Genomic DNA, 16,181 nt, shown 5'->3' with positions numbered 1-16,181 from the left:
ATCCAATGGACAAATAAAGCAATGGGAATTTCATTAGAGAGCAGATAGTTCAAATGTAAATTCCTGTTACAATAACAAAGATCATTCTCACTTGACCAGGATGGCCGAGTGGTTAAGTTGTTGGACTTAAGATCCAGTGGACAATTGACCTTGTGGGTTCAAACCCCTCTCCAGGTAAATAAAGTGTGATTTTTAAGCACAAATTAAGCATTTGAAATTACAGTGCAGAGCAGCAACTTTAAATGTAGGGTCTGTTGCAGTAACGCAAAACCTTTACCGAGCCATGATGGCTGATTGGTTAAGTCTTTTGAATGAAGATCCAATTGACAAAATGTCCTTTTTCAAACCCTACAGATTTTTCTACAGTAGAGAGCGGTAAGTTCAAATGAGAAGACCTGTTACAGTAACAAAAAAACCTCACCGAACCAGGATGTCTGAGTGGTCAAGGCGTTTGAGTTAAGGTCCAATAAAAAATTTGTCATTGTGGGTTTCAAACCCCATTTCTGGTAGTTTAAATCAGGATTTTAACCACAAATGAAGCATTTGAAAGTACAGTAGAGAGCAGCAATTTCAAAAGTGAGGGTCTGCCAATCAGGGTAAGCTGTTGGACTCAAGACCCAATGGATAAATGTCCTTGTGGGTTCAAACCCTACTGCCGGTAATTAAAGTGAAATTTTTAAGCACAAATGAAGCATTAGGAATTACATTAGAGAGCAGTAAGTTCAAATGTGAAGTCCTGTTGCAGTAACGAAAAAAGTCCTCAACCGACCAGGATGGCCGAGTGGTGAAGGTGTTTCATTTAAAAACTAGTGGACAAATGGCCTTGTTGTGGGTTCAAACCACTCTCCAGGTAATTAAAGTGTGCTTTTTAAGCAAAAAAATAAGCATTTGAAATTACAGTGCAGAGCAGCAACTTCAAATGTGAAGGTCTGTTGCAGTAAAGCAAAGTCCTCACCTAACCAGGATGGCTGATTGGATAAGGCATTGGACGTAAGATCCAATGGACAAAAATCCTTGTGGGTTTCAAACCCCATTTCTGGTAGTTTAAATCAGGATGTAAACCACAAATTAAGCATTTGAAATTACAGTGAAAGTACTTTTACTCACATTAGCAGCAAAACCAAATGTGAGGATCTGTTACAATAACAAAAATACTTTAATGGGCCAGGATAGCTGAGTGGTTAAGACCTTGGACTTAAGATCAAATGGACAAATGTCATTGTGGGTTTCAAACCCCATTTCTGGTAGTTAAAATCAGGATTTTAACCACAAGTTAAGCATGTGAAAGTATAGTGCAGAGCAGCAATTTTAAATGTGAGTGTCTGTCAATCAGGTTAAAGTGTTGGACCCAATAGACAAATGTCCTCGTGGGTTCAAACCCCACTCCTGGTAATTAAAGTGTGCTTTTTAAGCACAAATTAAGCATTAGGAATTAAATTAGAGAGTGGAGTTCAAATTTGAATGCCAGAGCAGCAACTTCAATTGTAAGGGTTTGTTGCAGTAACACAAAGCTATCACCGAACCAGGATGGCTGAGTGGTGAAGGTGTTTGACTTAACAACCAGTGGACAAATGGCCTTGTGGGTTCAAACCACTCTCCAGGTAATTAAAGTGGGATTTTAAGCATAAATTAAGCATTTGAAATTACTGTGCAGAGCAGTAACTTCAAACATGAAGCAAAAACTACACAGTGCAAATGTCCTCGTTCAAACCCTGCAGATTTTTTCAACAGTAGAGTGTGGTAAGTTAAAATGTTAAGGCCTGTTACAGTAACATAAAACCTCACCAAACCAGGATGCCTGAGTGGTCAATGCGTTTGAGTTATGAACCAATGGACAAATGTCCTTGTGGGTTCAAACCCCACTCCTGGTATTTAAAGCGAGACTTGTAAGCACAAAGCATTTGAAATTACTGTGCAGAGTAGCAACTTCAAATTTGAAGGTCTGCTACAGTAACAAATTAAGCAGTAGGAATTTCTGTAGAGAGCAGTAAGATCAAACATAAGGGTCTGCCAGTCAAGGTAAGTTGTTGGACTCAAGATCCAATGGGCAAATGTCGTGTTGTGCTCAAACCATACTCCTGGTAATTAAAGTGCGATTTTTAAGCACAAATGAAGCATTAGGAATTACATTAGAGATCAGTAAGTTCAAATGTGAAGTCCTGTTGAAATAACGAAAAAAGTCCTCAACCGATGAGGAAGGCTGTTTAAGGCGATAGACTTAAAGGTGCCCTAGAATGAAAAATTAAATTAACCTTGCCATAGTGAAATAATAAGAGTTCAGTACATGGACATCACATACCGTGAGTTTCAAACACCATTGCCTCCTCCTTCATATGTAAATCTTGTGCATGAAAAACACCACAGAAAAATAAGTGATTTTTAGCATAATGCCAACTGGGACGCAATCATCTTTGGGTATCATTTATATGTACGCCCCCCAACATTTGCATATGTCCGAACATGTTCATTGTCAGGTGGAAGTGACGGATCCGAATCATCGGGATCTGCAGGTAAAAAAACGACACTTGAGGATAGCAAAAACGGCATCTCTCATGGACTCAAATGTCATGTTTCAGGCTGTGCAGGGGACATGATGACTTTTCTACTCTTCCCACAGATACAACATTTCAACAGTCATGGTTGATGTTTATTATAATCGGATACCACAACAATTTAATTCAAGATCGTTTCGTTTGTTTGGACCATTTCAAGCAAGCTTCGCTCAGCATCTTAAACTGAAGAAAGAGGCAATTACAACTATATTCCTGCAAGCAGTAAGTAGCAATTTTATCCACCTATTGACTGTTTAAACAATTTCTGATTAAATTTAAAGTTTCTTAGAGAGAGCGCATTGTCTAGATAACGCAAGATGCTAGTACAGTAACAACAGGAAACACCAAGTACCATACAAAACTAAATAGTGTGTCTAATGACAAAGGTTCATTTTATTTTGTATTACAAAATACAACCATAGATAACTTGCTTACAGATTGTTCTCTCAATCCTTCTAGCAAACGTCACCTTTTCCACCATATAAGTTAAAATGATAGTCATTTGACAAGGCTATTCATTTTGTAAAAATATATATATTTATATATATATATATATATATATATATATATATATATATATATATTTGAGAACTTAAGTATGATGTTTTTTCTATGCTTGTATTTCAGAGTACATCACAGTCACTGCGTAGCCTACATTGTGTGTGTGTGTTTTCTAAACATGTACAATCTGGCAACCATATGCATGCGAGCTCTCTCTCGCTCACGGATGATCTGAAAACACCAATAAACAAGAAGGCTGCATTTTAGCTCCATTTGAAATGTTCTGCTTAGAGTGTCATTCAGTCTGGTCTGTGATCTGTAGGGACTGAGAGTCAGGACTCACAAGCCGCTTTGTTGAATAACTGAACTGCTGTGAGCTGCTGAAATAAGCCAATCAGAGCAGAGCTCAACATTAATATTAATGACTCTTCCAAAGGCAAAAACAGAGTATTACATCCTAGGGACAATTTATAGGGTTGTAAATGGACCTGTAAAACTGTATCTGGACAATTTTTGCACTTAAATAAGCCACACACCCTCTATATAGATATCAGAGAACAATTTAACATATTGTTTCAGCTCATTCTAGAGCACCTTTAAAAAACAAAACATCATCTACACATCTATTCTAATTAAAAAGCTTGGATTAGCTAGGATTTTTTTTAAATACAACTTATATTCATCTGAAAGAAGAATGTCATATACACCTAGGATGACTCGAGAGTGAGTAAATCATGTAAAACACCTTGAAGTCTTCTTCATTGTAACCAGGCCCGGTTCCAGAATCAAATCACTGAGGGTGCTTCTGAAATTACTGAGGGTGCTCTAAGCAACACCATAGCGGTATAGAGTGAGAAATGTATGGTTATTTATTTACAGGTCATTTACTTTAATGTGTTTCTAGTATTTTAACATGTCATCTTCCTGAGAGCTAAAAAAGGGTATTTGAATTTAGATTTCTTTTGTTCTTTTTTATTTATTTCTATGTTATATCCGATATATTCTACTATACAGAGGACAGCAGAACCCCTTTATTGAGGAAATTAAAAGACATGAATAGACAAACAGTGGATTTTTTTTTTCATTCATCCAATCCATTTATTTTACCCATACTTTGTATAAAGATGATTCTCAATGTTATGAAAGATACAGAATAGTTTGATATGGGCTACCATTTTACTTAATGCAATATGTGTGTAATGTTCAAAGATGTAATGATATTTTCACAAGAATGTCTTATATTCAATAAGAATATACAGGCTTAAAACTGTGTGTTGTTAGAGGAATTCGCTAAATAATGTCATCTACGGATGCCAAACCTCTATTCTGGGTCTTAGGGGGATATGTCTGTCTCGTGCAGAGTTCCATTTATATTTAGATGTCAATTCCAAAACTTTGCAGCAAGCAATATTTGACATCGATCTATGAATGACTGTAGCCTCGAAAGAGATCCAAGATCGCTCACTACAATGCTGTTGTTTTGTCAGTTCATCGTGATCTCACAAAGTTTCATTATAACAATTAAGTTGTCAACAGTAAATCTCTTACTTGCATAGTGGCTTGACTTTGTTTGTTATTAAGAGGTTTCGCGAGCCTGCATTTACTCCGCACTGAATAAGAGCTCTGCAATTTCGAGTGGTGAGATTCTGATAGTTCCAGAGATCAACAACTATCTGTTATTGGCTCCATCACTCACAGCTGTATCTGTGATTGGCTGCATATCTAACTGCTGTATCTGTGATTGGCTACACCACTCACAGCTGCAAAAACACCCTGTAAATAGATGCATTTGACTCTCTCCAGAGCTCGGTCACAAATGTGAAAATATGCCAAATCTGTTTCGCCACTATATTGTTACTGTGCCTAGCACCCTCTAGCACCCCCGTAGAACCGGGCCTGATTGTAACCCGTGGTGGTTAAGTGTTCCAGTCACATGATGGCACCAGACAGTCGACGACAGTGCCGGCGGAGTGACACGTTCAGCACATAAGTAGTACCGATCAAGATAACTCGTAGTACCCGGATGAGCGGTGTGTTATTCCCAGATAACATCCGCCAAAATTGAATAACACACCGCTCATCATCAAATGTGAAGGTATGTTGCAGTAACGAAAGTCTTCACCCAACCAGAGTGGTTAAGGCATTGGACTTAAGATCCAACCCAGATAACAGACAAACACTGAATTAATGTTGAATCGATGTTGTCAACTAAAATGTAAAATGTTCAATGTTGAAATTTAACATACATTTTTCATCATGTTTGCTCCCTGAAATAATGTTATTTCAACAATAAAAATAGATCAAGATGGGCATAAAATTACAAAATAGAGCAGTAACTTCAAATGTGAGGATCTATTGCACATTTGCAAGTCTTGTAAGTCTCGTCCCAACCAAGGTAAGGAGCTAACAGAAAAAAGGTCAAATTATGCAGTAAAAAAGTCAAACCAGGAAAAAGGCGAAGAACTTGCTTAGACACTATAAGGGCCATATTTTTACGATCTAAGTGCATTGTCTAAAGCACAAAGCACAAGTGCACTTAGTACGCTTATTCTCTTAATGAGTAATGGGTGTGTTTAGGGCGTAACATGGAATAAACCAGTCAGAGTCTCATCTCTTATTTGCTTTAAAAGCCAGTTGTGCTTGAACCATGGCGGATTCGCTATATACATGGTGACATAGACACCCTCAACCTGACGAGTCAGTTTAAATATATGTGTATATTGCCACAATGGGTTAAACAAGTAGCCAACTTCATTCACCATTACTGCAAATAGGTATCAATTATGATATTAATTATGACATGTAGGCATTTTTATATTTATGTACACAATAATAAGGTTTTACATTGTAATCCTTTTATTTTTAATATTTAAAACTATTTATATGCTGCAGTGCTTCCCTGTGTTATAAGCAGTCTACACTCATTGTGCAACCGCCTTCTACGCATATGACTAATGTGCCTTTGGTATATGCAGTAAATGGTTCAGTCTAGGTCACCCAGTCAGTTTAGTTGGTATGAACCACAGATGTACGTTGTTATAACTGAGCATGTTAACTGCACAAGCTCAGCATAATAAATCCTGTGTATGTACTATAAGTAAGAAAAAGTAAAACAAAGAACACAACATGGTTTCGGAAGTGACTGTATCCACTGATTAACACCACACACATCAAGAAGTGACTAAAGATCACCACTGCACCAGCAACCAGTGAGGATCACAGCCAGAGCATACTAGCAAAGCCCTGCACGCTAAAGCGAGGAATAAGATGGAAATGCTTTATCCGCCTTCACCTTTGTCTCTGATGGGGAGTGAAAATTGGTGTAAGTGGGAACAATTGTTTTTTATTTGTATCCAACCCCCTCAGCGTTAGTGGATAAACCTGAATCTAGACAGTTGCTTTGCTGCTGCACTACATAAGAAAAGAGGCGCTAGACATTTAGGGTGCTTTCACACTAGCAATTTTGGTGTGCACCCAGGTTCGATTGATGTCAGAGTTCTGTTCATTTGGATGATGTGAATGCGGTCTTCCGAACTCAGGTGCACACCTACATAAGTACCCGAGTCCGCTTAAAAAGGTGGTCTAGGGTAAACTGTAACTCCTTAACTACAGGACGGTTCACTACTGATGTGAATGCAACCGTACTAAATCGCGGAAGTGAACCCCTATTAATGACGTATGATGTGATAAAAATGTGTTTTTGTGTGTGTTTCACTCATTAACCTGATGAACATCACTGACGTACTGCAAGCAGAGAGCTGTAGATATTATTTCTTCTTGTATTCTGCATTTTTAGAGCATTTGCAGTACATTCACATTCAGAGAGACGTACTGAAGCTTTAGAAACAAGACCAACGGTTTAAAAACAAAATTATTAAGTGAGGTGAGCAACACTACGCTTTTCGCTGCCTTAACGCTTGGCGTCGTTACTATGCAACTCGCTAACCAGCTGCTGCTTTGATGATGCAAATGCCCATCCCGGTTCGGACCCAAAGAATATAATATGAAGACAGTCCAGCGGGGGCAGGAGGAGGGTGGAGCAATCGAACTCGGGTTCGATCCAGGCAATCAAACAAAGTGTGAAAGCACCCCTATAGATCACTGAGGACTGAATATGCAGATCCACAATATAAAAAAAATGTGAGAGGTGCTTGTGACATTCTAGAGATACTGTGCTCCGTGAAAGAATGTCGTCTTTGACACCAGTTCTGGGTCCACATTCTCTAAGCAAGCAGGCATAGACAAATTTGTCACAGAGTTACGCACATGTGAATTCAGAGAAACTGAAGATCTCATGATACGAGACACCAGTATGAATGACTCTGGGCATCGTGACCGGCTACTGTCCATATCTGATTTGACGCTTTCAAAAGCCATCAACATATGCAGAGCTAAAGAAGTCACAAAGGGATCATCAGAAGCTCAAATGGCTAACAGCGTGTGTTAAAATCATGCAAAACTTCAGCAAATAAACAATCTTGCAAATCAATAAGAGGAAACACAAAAACTTGTGGCTAGGCATGTTCCAGTATCAATTTTTCATTTTGTGATTAATTGCTGAAGCTTTTATCACAGTATATGGTATTATCATGGTATTAAAATAAGTTGTCATAGTATAACAGCTTTAACTCTTTTTGTAATAACAAAAATAACTCTGTTTAAATACAATAATACAATGCACTAAAACATATAAAAGTACAATTTTCAAACAGATTAAAGTGCAAAATGCTATAAAAACAACAACAACAAGAAACACATTATAATAAGGTCTCTTTATTTAATGCTTTAACTAAAATTGAGCAATAGCTGCATTTGTTACAGAAAGTGTTTTTTTTGTTAATGTTAGTTAAGAAATACAAATGATTATTGTTATTTTTTTATCTAAGGTACATAAAATAAGTTATTTTTATTTAAGTAATGTTATTAAACAGTAACTAAGAAATTAACATTAGCCTACTTAGAATAATGAATTCTTAATTCTATTATTTTTCATTGTCAGTTTGGTAAAAATAAATTAACATGTTAACTAATGAAGCCATATGTCTCAAAGTTTTACTGAGCAGTAACAAATAATCAGAACATTTCTAATCGTTACGGCATGTTGTACTCCAGAATAAAATATAAACATGTTTAAGTCTGAAAATAAATACCCTATTAAGTCTTTAAGTGTTAAAGGGGTGGTTGTGTGTTTTTTTCTAGGCTTCCTTGTGTTTATGGGGCGCATTATAACATGTCTTAATACTTTTTTTTTTAACGCCATATTTTTCTTATATTTTATGTTTATTCCACACCGCTGTCTCCTCTGTCCTTTGAACAGCTCGCTTGCTTCCATCCCTCTGAAAAAATGCAATGGTCTTAGATTGGTTAGATGGCCAAATGTAGTTTCATGTATTTTTATTGGCTGAAGTGCCAAGCACAGGTTGTCCGGAAATGCCACGCCCCTTACCAGAAGTCGCATCTTGGGCAGTGTTTATGTTAATAGCAAGGGTTTATGATGTCACCAACCCGGGAAGAAGCTTGTTTTAGTCCATACCGTGGACATGCCGTTTTTGAAGGCAATAAACTGCCATAACTTTAAAAGACAATATCTCTGTTTGCATTGAACTTTCAGTGCTACTATTTTGCAGATACTGTTTATGCTCAAGCAGAAACATTACACACTAAGGCCCTGATCACACCGAACGCGAAAAAGGCGCACTGCCTTTTTTGGTAAGCGTTTTTTCATTCAGAAAAGAGCAGTGCACTGCGTTTTTTTTTTTATGTTTCTAGGCAACCCCCGAATCACCTGTACTGTCCGGTACTGTCAGTCAAATCAATGTAACGGTCAACACAACGGAAGGCCCGCCTCTCAATTCATTCAATTGGACAACAGAAAATAAACACGATGACGTCGGGTGCTTTTCTGCCTAGAGTTGACTTTTTTTCAACTTCAGCGCTCGGAGCGCTCCTTCAAAAACGCGAAACACCCAGGGCGCATAAGCAGCGCGCATATTGCTCTCTGCCAACCGAAATACATTCAAAAAAGGTGCCTCCTGCTGCAAAAACGCGTTCTGTGTGATCGGGCCCTAACTAAAGTTAAAAAAAATAAAAGAAAAAAAAATAGTAAAATTGCATGCAACCACCCCTTTAAGTATTTGGTTCTGTGATGAACAACATTGAGATTACAAAAATGAATGGCTGTTTGGAGCATTTAAAAAACTTTCCTGGCATGGTTGCTTTTGTTTTCGGGGTTTGGCAAAATTGGTTGATGGGCAAAATATTATTAAAGTGCATTGTAATTTTTTATTATAATAAATAATTTTTTATGGTATTTTGAAGTGCCTACGATAACAATACCTTACATAATCATTACTGCAATATATCGCATTACCGACATGTCTACTTGTGGCAAATATGAAAGCATTAACATTAAGACAGTGCCCTGCCTTTAATGAAGTTTGTAAAAAAATATGGCAAAAAATAACCATTTGCAATTGTGTGCAAATCCAAAGCTAGAATGGACACGCTTGACATGGACACTGAGCTTTCTGGAATAGACACACTGTTTGTTGGTACTGTAGTTCACTCAAACACGTCTGACACAGGGTGGCACACTGTGCATGGCAGGCACGATTGTCAACTTCAAGCTCGACAAGGGCGCTGAAGCGAATGTCATTCCAAAGAAAATTATTGATCAGCTTTGGAGTGAAAACTCAAAAGACGAACACAGTGCTTGTATCATATAGAGGTATTCACATCAAACCAGACAGTGTTGTTAAACTTGTGTTTAATGTGCAAGCTAAAAATAAAATAACTGACATGATGTTCTTTGTGACCTCAACATCAGATGTAGCTCTTCTTGGGAGACAGGCATGTGTGCAGTTTGACCTCATAAGAAAAGCAGAGGCTCTTACACCATCATCGCCCACCACAAAAACTGAGCTCCTTGGCCACTATTTATCAGTGTTTTAAGGTTTGGGCCAGTTTCCAGAATTGCACTATATCTACACTGACCCTAATATTCCTCCTGTGATACATGGCTGCAAGTAGATTCCGTATGCAGTCCAAATCTACAGTCTACTCAGAGAAACTCTGGATGAACTGGGAAAAAAAAAAGATATTTGATAAGCAAGTTTCTAAGCCTACTGCAAGGGTTAGCAGTCTGTCCATCACAGAAAAGTAAAACGGTGCACTGAGAGTCTGCCAGGACCCTAGAGACCTTAACAGGGCCATAATCCGTAAGCTCAACATACCGACCCTGGAGGGCATACGGAGTAAGTTAGCTGGCAAAAAGTTGTTTACCATTCTGGATGAGAAAGATGACTATTGGAACCTGTGTTCTTTCAACACGCCATGGGGCAGGTATTGTTTTCATCACATGCCTTTTTGCATCAAGTCAGCAAGCGAGGTGGTGGCAGCATCATGCTGAGGTGATGTTTTTCAGTGGCAGGAACTCGAAGATAAGTCAGGATGGAAAGATGAATGCAGCAATGTGCATAGAAATCCTTGATAAAAACCTTCTCCAGAGCGCTCTGGACCTCAGACTGGGGTGAAGGTTCATCTTCAAGTTTCTTGGCTGTGTGCTTAGGGTCACAGTTCTAAGATAACAAAGTAGTTGAACCCAACTGAACATCTCTGGAAAGATCTGAAAATGGCTGTGCACCGACGCACCCCATCCAACCTGATGGAGCTTGAGAGGTCCTGCAAAGAAGAATTGGAGAAACTGCCCAAAAATAGGTCCGGTAATGCACCTCTAAATTGGTTGCCAACCGGCAATCAAATCAGCAGAAGAAGAATTAGCTCCTATCTTGCCGATTTAGGAGAAAATAATGGGTGTGTCGGTCCTAATTTTAGAACACCTACATTTTTGCTCTAAGTGTATTTCACACAGTATTTTAGCTATTAAACTAGCTCCTAAATCTGTGAAATGTCAGGAGTAGTCAAGAGGAATTAAGACACTAAAACCAAATTACAAACAACCCTAATCTTCCACTTCACTTCATCTACTCACTGTACTAGCATAATAAAAAGGCAAAAACGCCCAAATTAATATTTATTTATTAAATAAGTAATATTTTTTGTTTAAATAATGTCAGTTCACACTTAAAATGATTGGATAGAGTAAAAGAGTAAAACAAGCCTATTTGGCATGCTGTCAGATGGGCTCGAGCTTAGAATTTAGCCCAAACCCAGAGTTCTCCCCCAAATACCCAGCTGGGCCAAGAGTGAGGAGTCGGCGTGGTGGAGGGATGCAGAAAGCTGTCGAGATAACTAGGTAAGTCAGCAGTGTATACTGTATACTTGTGCTGATTATACAGTGTTCCTCCCGAACTTTGTTTTTAAAACATCATTTGTCGTTTTCTGCAATGAAGACATGTAAGAGGCTTACAATTACCTAAACATATATTAGTTTAATGTGACACGTTGTCTACTTTTTCAAAATGTTTATTTTAAAATGTTTATTTGAATATGGCAACATTCTTATTTTAAAACCTTTATTAGAATTTGGTAACCTGATACCTCGTTCTACAATATTTATATGATTAAATAACCGACAGAGACCCCTATAAGCCAATTAACATCACATCATACATAGCAACGAGGTCAACCCTGCCCCTTACTCTTAGCTTAAAGCTACAATGTGTGATATTTTTCCCCATCTAGCGGTGAAAAGCTATATGACCTTCCAGTGAATAATAGTTTCTGTTCCTCTCAATTCTGATTTCGTTTTAACTCATATGGTGGCCGATTTAGTCCAAGATTAACATGGCAATCCCCCTCTTCACATTCGAGACTGTGCCATTGAGTGTTAAAACGCAAAAGACGAAGCTTGATTTTATGGGTATGTCCCTCTTTGGCTAATGTACTTTCAAGATGGAGGGGCAACATGGCCACCGGCATTCGAACCCTTCACCCGTATGTATTTTCAATGGTATATTATAAACTTACGTGAATACTTTATTACTTGAAAGAAGTAAATATACATTAATGAGCACATATATTTTTGAAAGAACTAATTGTTTTTAGCTAAGAATAAACTAAAAAAGTTACACAGTGTAGCTTTAAGACTTCTCACTAAACCTTAGTAAAAGTTGGTCTCAGCAGCTTTGTGAATAGGTTTTAAGAGAAAACTCCCATGTGCAGTTAGGAACTTTTACTGCTATTCAGGAGAACTCTTAATGATAAGATAAAATGTTTTGTGAATACAGCCCCTGATTTATAAACCTGGAAGGATTTGGACTTATCAAGTGCACTTGTTCAAGGTATAATTGTGTTTTGGGTGTAGTGTTATGATACTGATTATGTTATGATTGCTGCAGTATCTCAATGGAGCAAAAGAGGACACTGATAACAGCATGCAGACAGACAAGACAGAGCAGGTTACTTTTGATATAAAAACTAAGTCTCAAAATAAAATGTTGAACTAAAAATACAAATAAAACTAGGCTTTCAAATTAAAGGGGTTATTTAGCGCTGGGAAGATGAATCTGTATTTAAACTGGGTCATCAATGTAGTAGAAATGTGAAATTATTTTTGAATTTGGTGCCTTCTAGACTGAGAAAAGACAGAAAATGTATTTTTGGCTCATGGGGATGAAAGACTACAATTCCCAGAATGCTTCGCTGCCCTGTGAGGCCATTCCCAAAGCCACCTACTGGACTACTGTGACTGAGTTGGAGAAGACACTACAATTAAAAACTGAATGTGTCTGTTCAATATAATGAGTGAGTCACCGCGCGAGTATCACAGCACTGAGCACTAACTGCAGGAGTGAGATAAATGAACTGATGAGCTCTCGTGATGAGAGCGGAGGTAATCGCGACTACACTCGCGGCATACATTCACAACGCGAGTTCAGTCTGGTGTGTTTCAGTTCAAGCTTAACTTTCATAGAAATTAATTTGAGAAGTTAAAAGACTAACATTGCTCACCATAGCTCCATTTAAATGAGTGCCTGTAGCTGCGAGCTGAGCTCTGAGTGTGATCTCCATCCCCCATGCACGGGTTCAAAACATGCGGAAATGGCTCCCTCTGCTGGCTGTAGTCTTTAGCCTTTGGCCAAACATTCCTCCTATGATGCAAATATTGTCAATTTGCACCATAGGAGGAATTTTTCCAGAAATAAAATGCATAAATCTCTTGTCTCAGGGGGATATGAGGGAGGAAAGCACAATCATTTGAATATACTTCAGGGTTTCAACTGATACAAAGCCATATGCTAATCGCTGAAGTAACCCTTTAAGTTAATTTACTAACTTAACTGTCTGGTTTGTTTGTCTGACAAAAGGGCAGATTCTGCATTATGATTGGTCAGATCGGCTGTCAATCAAGCTCCAGGTGAAGGGTAAATTCAGAGGTTACAGCTTTCCTCTGATGGAGCCCAATTGTTTTGAATTCAAGTCAGTGCTTTAGGTTTGATGCTAAATAGAAAAGACCTAGCGACTGGAGAGTAACTGAGGACCCTCTTCTCCAATCACAGTTATGCCCTTTAGCAAGAAACTGAATGCTAGCCAGCTTCTTGTTGGCTGTCCTTTGAATTAGTGTTCTGTGAGTTGACACGAATAGGCAATAAATGTGTGCTAACTATCAAGTAACCTTATAGGAGAAGGGCTAAGTAGAAATAAAATAATAGATTGTACTGGATCCTTTATGGTCATTATGAAATGAAGAATTCTAGTAGGTTATAGCATGTGGGGGAGACTGAGGGCTAATTTAGCACACTGCATTTCTTCACTCACACTGAAGCTACAGGGACGATCCTTATTCAGCATATGCTCTGTAAAGTTCTCTCCCTGCCTGCAAAAAATTACTTAAAAAATGTCAACTAGGGCTATAATGATATTTTAACAGTTTAAAAATAATAATTTAGGAGTGTATTTAACACGTTAAAAGTTATTATTATTATTAAATTAAATACTTAGCTTGATGAACAATATGTTGCACAGTTAAATGCTATTTTAAATTTAAATATATTTTTATATTTCATGTAAACATATGAGGAGCCCTTAAAGGGACCATGGTTATGGAAAACAATGTCAGATGAAAATGTCATAAAAATGTCTCAATATGCATTCTTGCATGTGTGTTTTCTCATATCGCGCCATCATCAATCGTCAAAGGGTAGTTTCAATACTCAAGAACACAAGTACAAACATAAATATGTATATGTAGATGCCACATTCGACATCTCCAGACACGCTTACACATCCAGCATCTTGACACTTCAAATGCTGTTGTCACTCCAAAATCAATGAGTTTTCCAAGATACCACAACATTGTACAGCCTGTGGTTATGAAAACTGCTAAGATTTAAATTCCCTGAAGAAATAGGATTACCTTTTACTGGTGAGAATGTGTTGGTATTAACTCAATATGACAGGTTTTTAAATGATGATAACTTTTTAATGTTGTGTTAGCTAACAATTTTGTATTATATTAAATCCTATGAAAATCATCTGCTGAAATCTATTGCAGATATATTTTCATACTTGTGTATAAACAGTTGCAGACACACGGTCGACCTTCTCTTAAGTTTATTATCCTAAATTAGATGCACCTGTTTGAGGTCCTTAGCTGCATAAAGACACCTGTCAACCCCATTTTATTTATTATACATTGGATGTTGCTGTCCCACTGCACCCCCAAAACTGTACTGTATCCCCAAAACACTTTTTTCCTGCCTGCAGTACCCCACATCTGATAGGTGTAATTTTAGATTTGGTGTAAATTTAAGGTTTACACAGTGTAACATCTATATCATTTACCTTGGCTGTAAATAATGATAATGCAATTTTTTCACATCTTCACATGTCCATACAAATTATACAAAAACAAAGATCACATTTTATATACATAGTAGCAGCCAACACTTAATATGTTTAGACCTATGTTTGACACAAAATTTTGATCCTGCCACTCACTCGAAAGCTTGCTCAGTCTTGGGGACAGTGTGGTAACGTCCCTGGTTACAAATGTAACCTTAGTTCCCTGAGAACAGGGAACGAGACGCTGCGTCAGCTGACGCTATGGGGAACGCCTCCAGCGTGACCGGTGTCTGAGCTACTATCAAACCACAGCAATCCTATTGACCGGCGACAGCCTATGATGTCATCAAGGTGCGACCAGGAAGTATATAAGGGCGCCTTGCAAACATGACACCAGCTTCTTCGTCTGAAGGGACTGTTCGCAGGCAGGCCCCGAGGCATGGCAAAAGTGACGCAGCGTCTCGTTCCCTGTTCTCAGGGAACTAAGGTTACATTTGTAACCAGGGACGTTCCCTTTCGAAAGGGAACTCGAGCTGCGTCAGCTGACGCTATGGGGAACGATATACCCACGCCGCCATGCCGAGGGGAGTGCATGCCTACTGGCAGTGACAACTGTCAGGACAAGCAAATTCAACTGAAATGCCTGAACCACTCCCCCTCTGGTCACATTAGGCTGTCAGTGACAGCATTCCCTACGGTCATAGCCCGAGCTGTGGCCTTGGGGCACCTTCATGTACCCTACCCCGGCCGCTCAAAGACCTGGAACCAACCTGTTCGACAGAAGGGGTTCCTTTAAGGGAATGTGGCTGGGGGACCCGAGGGCGCCCCAGCCAGTCACTATTCGGGAAGAACTTCACCGAATGCCACCAGGGAGGCTTGACCTGGCGTCACTATGCGGGACGCTTCCGTCTGCCAGCCCAGTCTGTTAACAACAGAGCCTCTGGAAATTCGCCTCTGGAGAGGCATCAAGCTGAGGGACTGCGAACTGGCAGTGTCCGCCTCAGGCCGGAACTCAGAGACGGGCTATCCTGGAGAACAGCGCTCAGCGTAGTGCTTTCCCACCCTTGCTAGCGAGGGGAGTCTGCTGCTCGATCCTAGGATCTACCGAGCACATACATTACAGGGGTGCTCAGGAGGCCTGAGAAGGCCTACAGGCTGATCTCACAGGGAGGCCCCGAGGGGCCTACGACCAACTGACCAGGCCCAGGCGGCCGTAAGCTCACAGACAACCCTCATAAGAGGGGAGCTCTTAAGCCTGCCTGGTAGGTACCATGCTGTAGGCAACCTATGCAAGTCCCTGTCCTGTAAGGACCGCATAGCAGCAGTGTAAACTCGTCGTGCTAGAGTATGCGCCTGCCATCAGGTGCTGCCGGCTAGGACCGA

The sequence above is a fragment of the Pseudorasbora parva genome, chromosome 10 (assembly GCF_024679245.1).
Source record: "Pseudorasbora parva isolate DD20220531a chromosome 10, ASM2467924v1, whole genome shotgun sequence".
Lineage (NCBI taxonomy): Eukaryota > Metazoa > Chordata > Actinopteri > Cypriniformes > Gobionidae > Pseudorasbora > Pseudorasbora parva.
The sequence above is the reverse complement of the archived record's forward strand: the minus strand, read 5'-3'. Positions refer to the sequence as shown.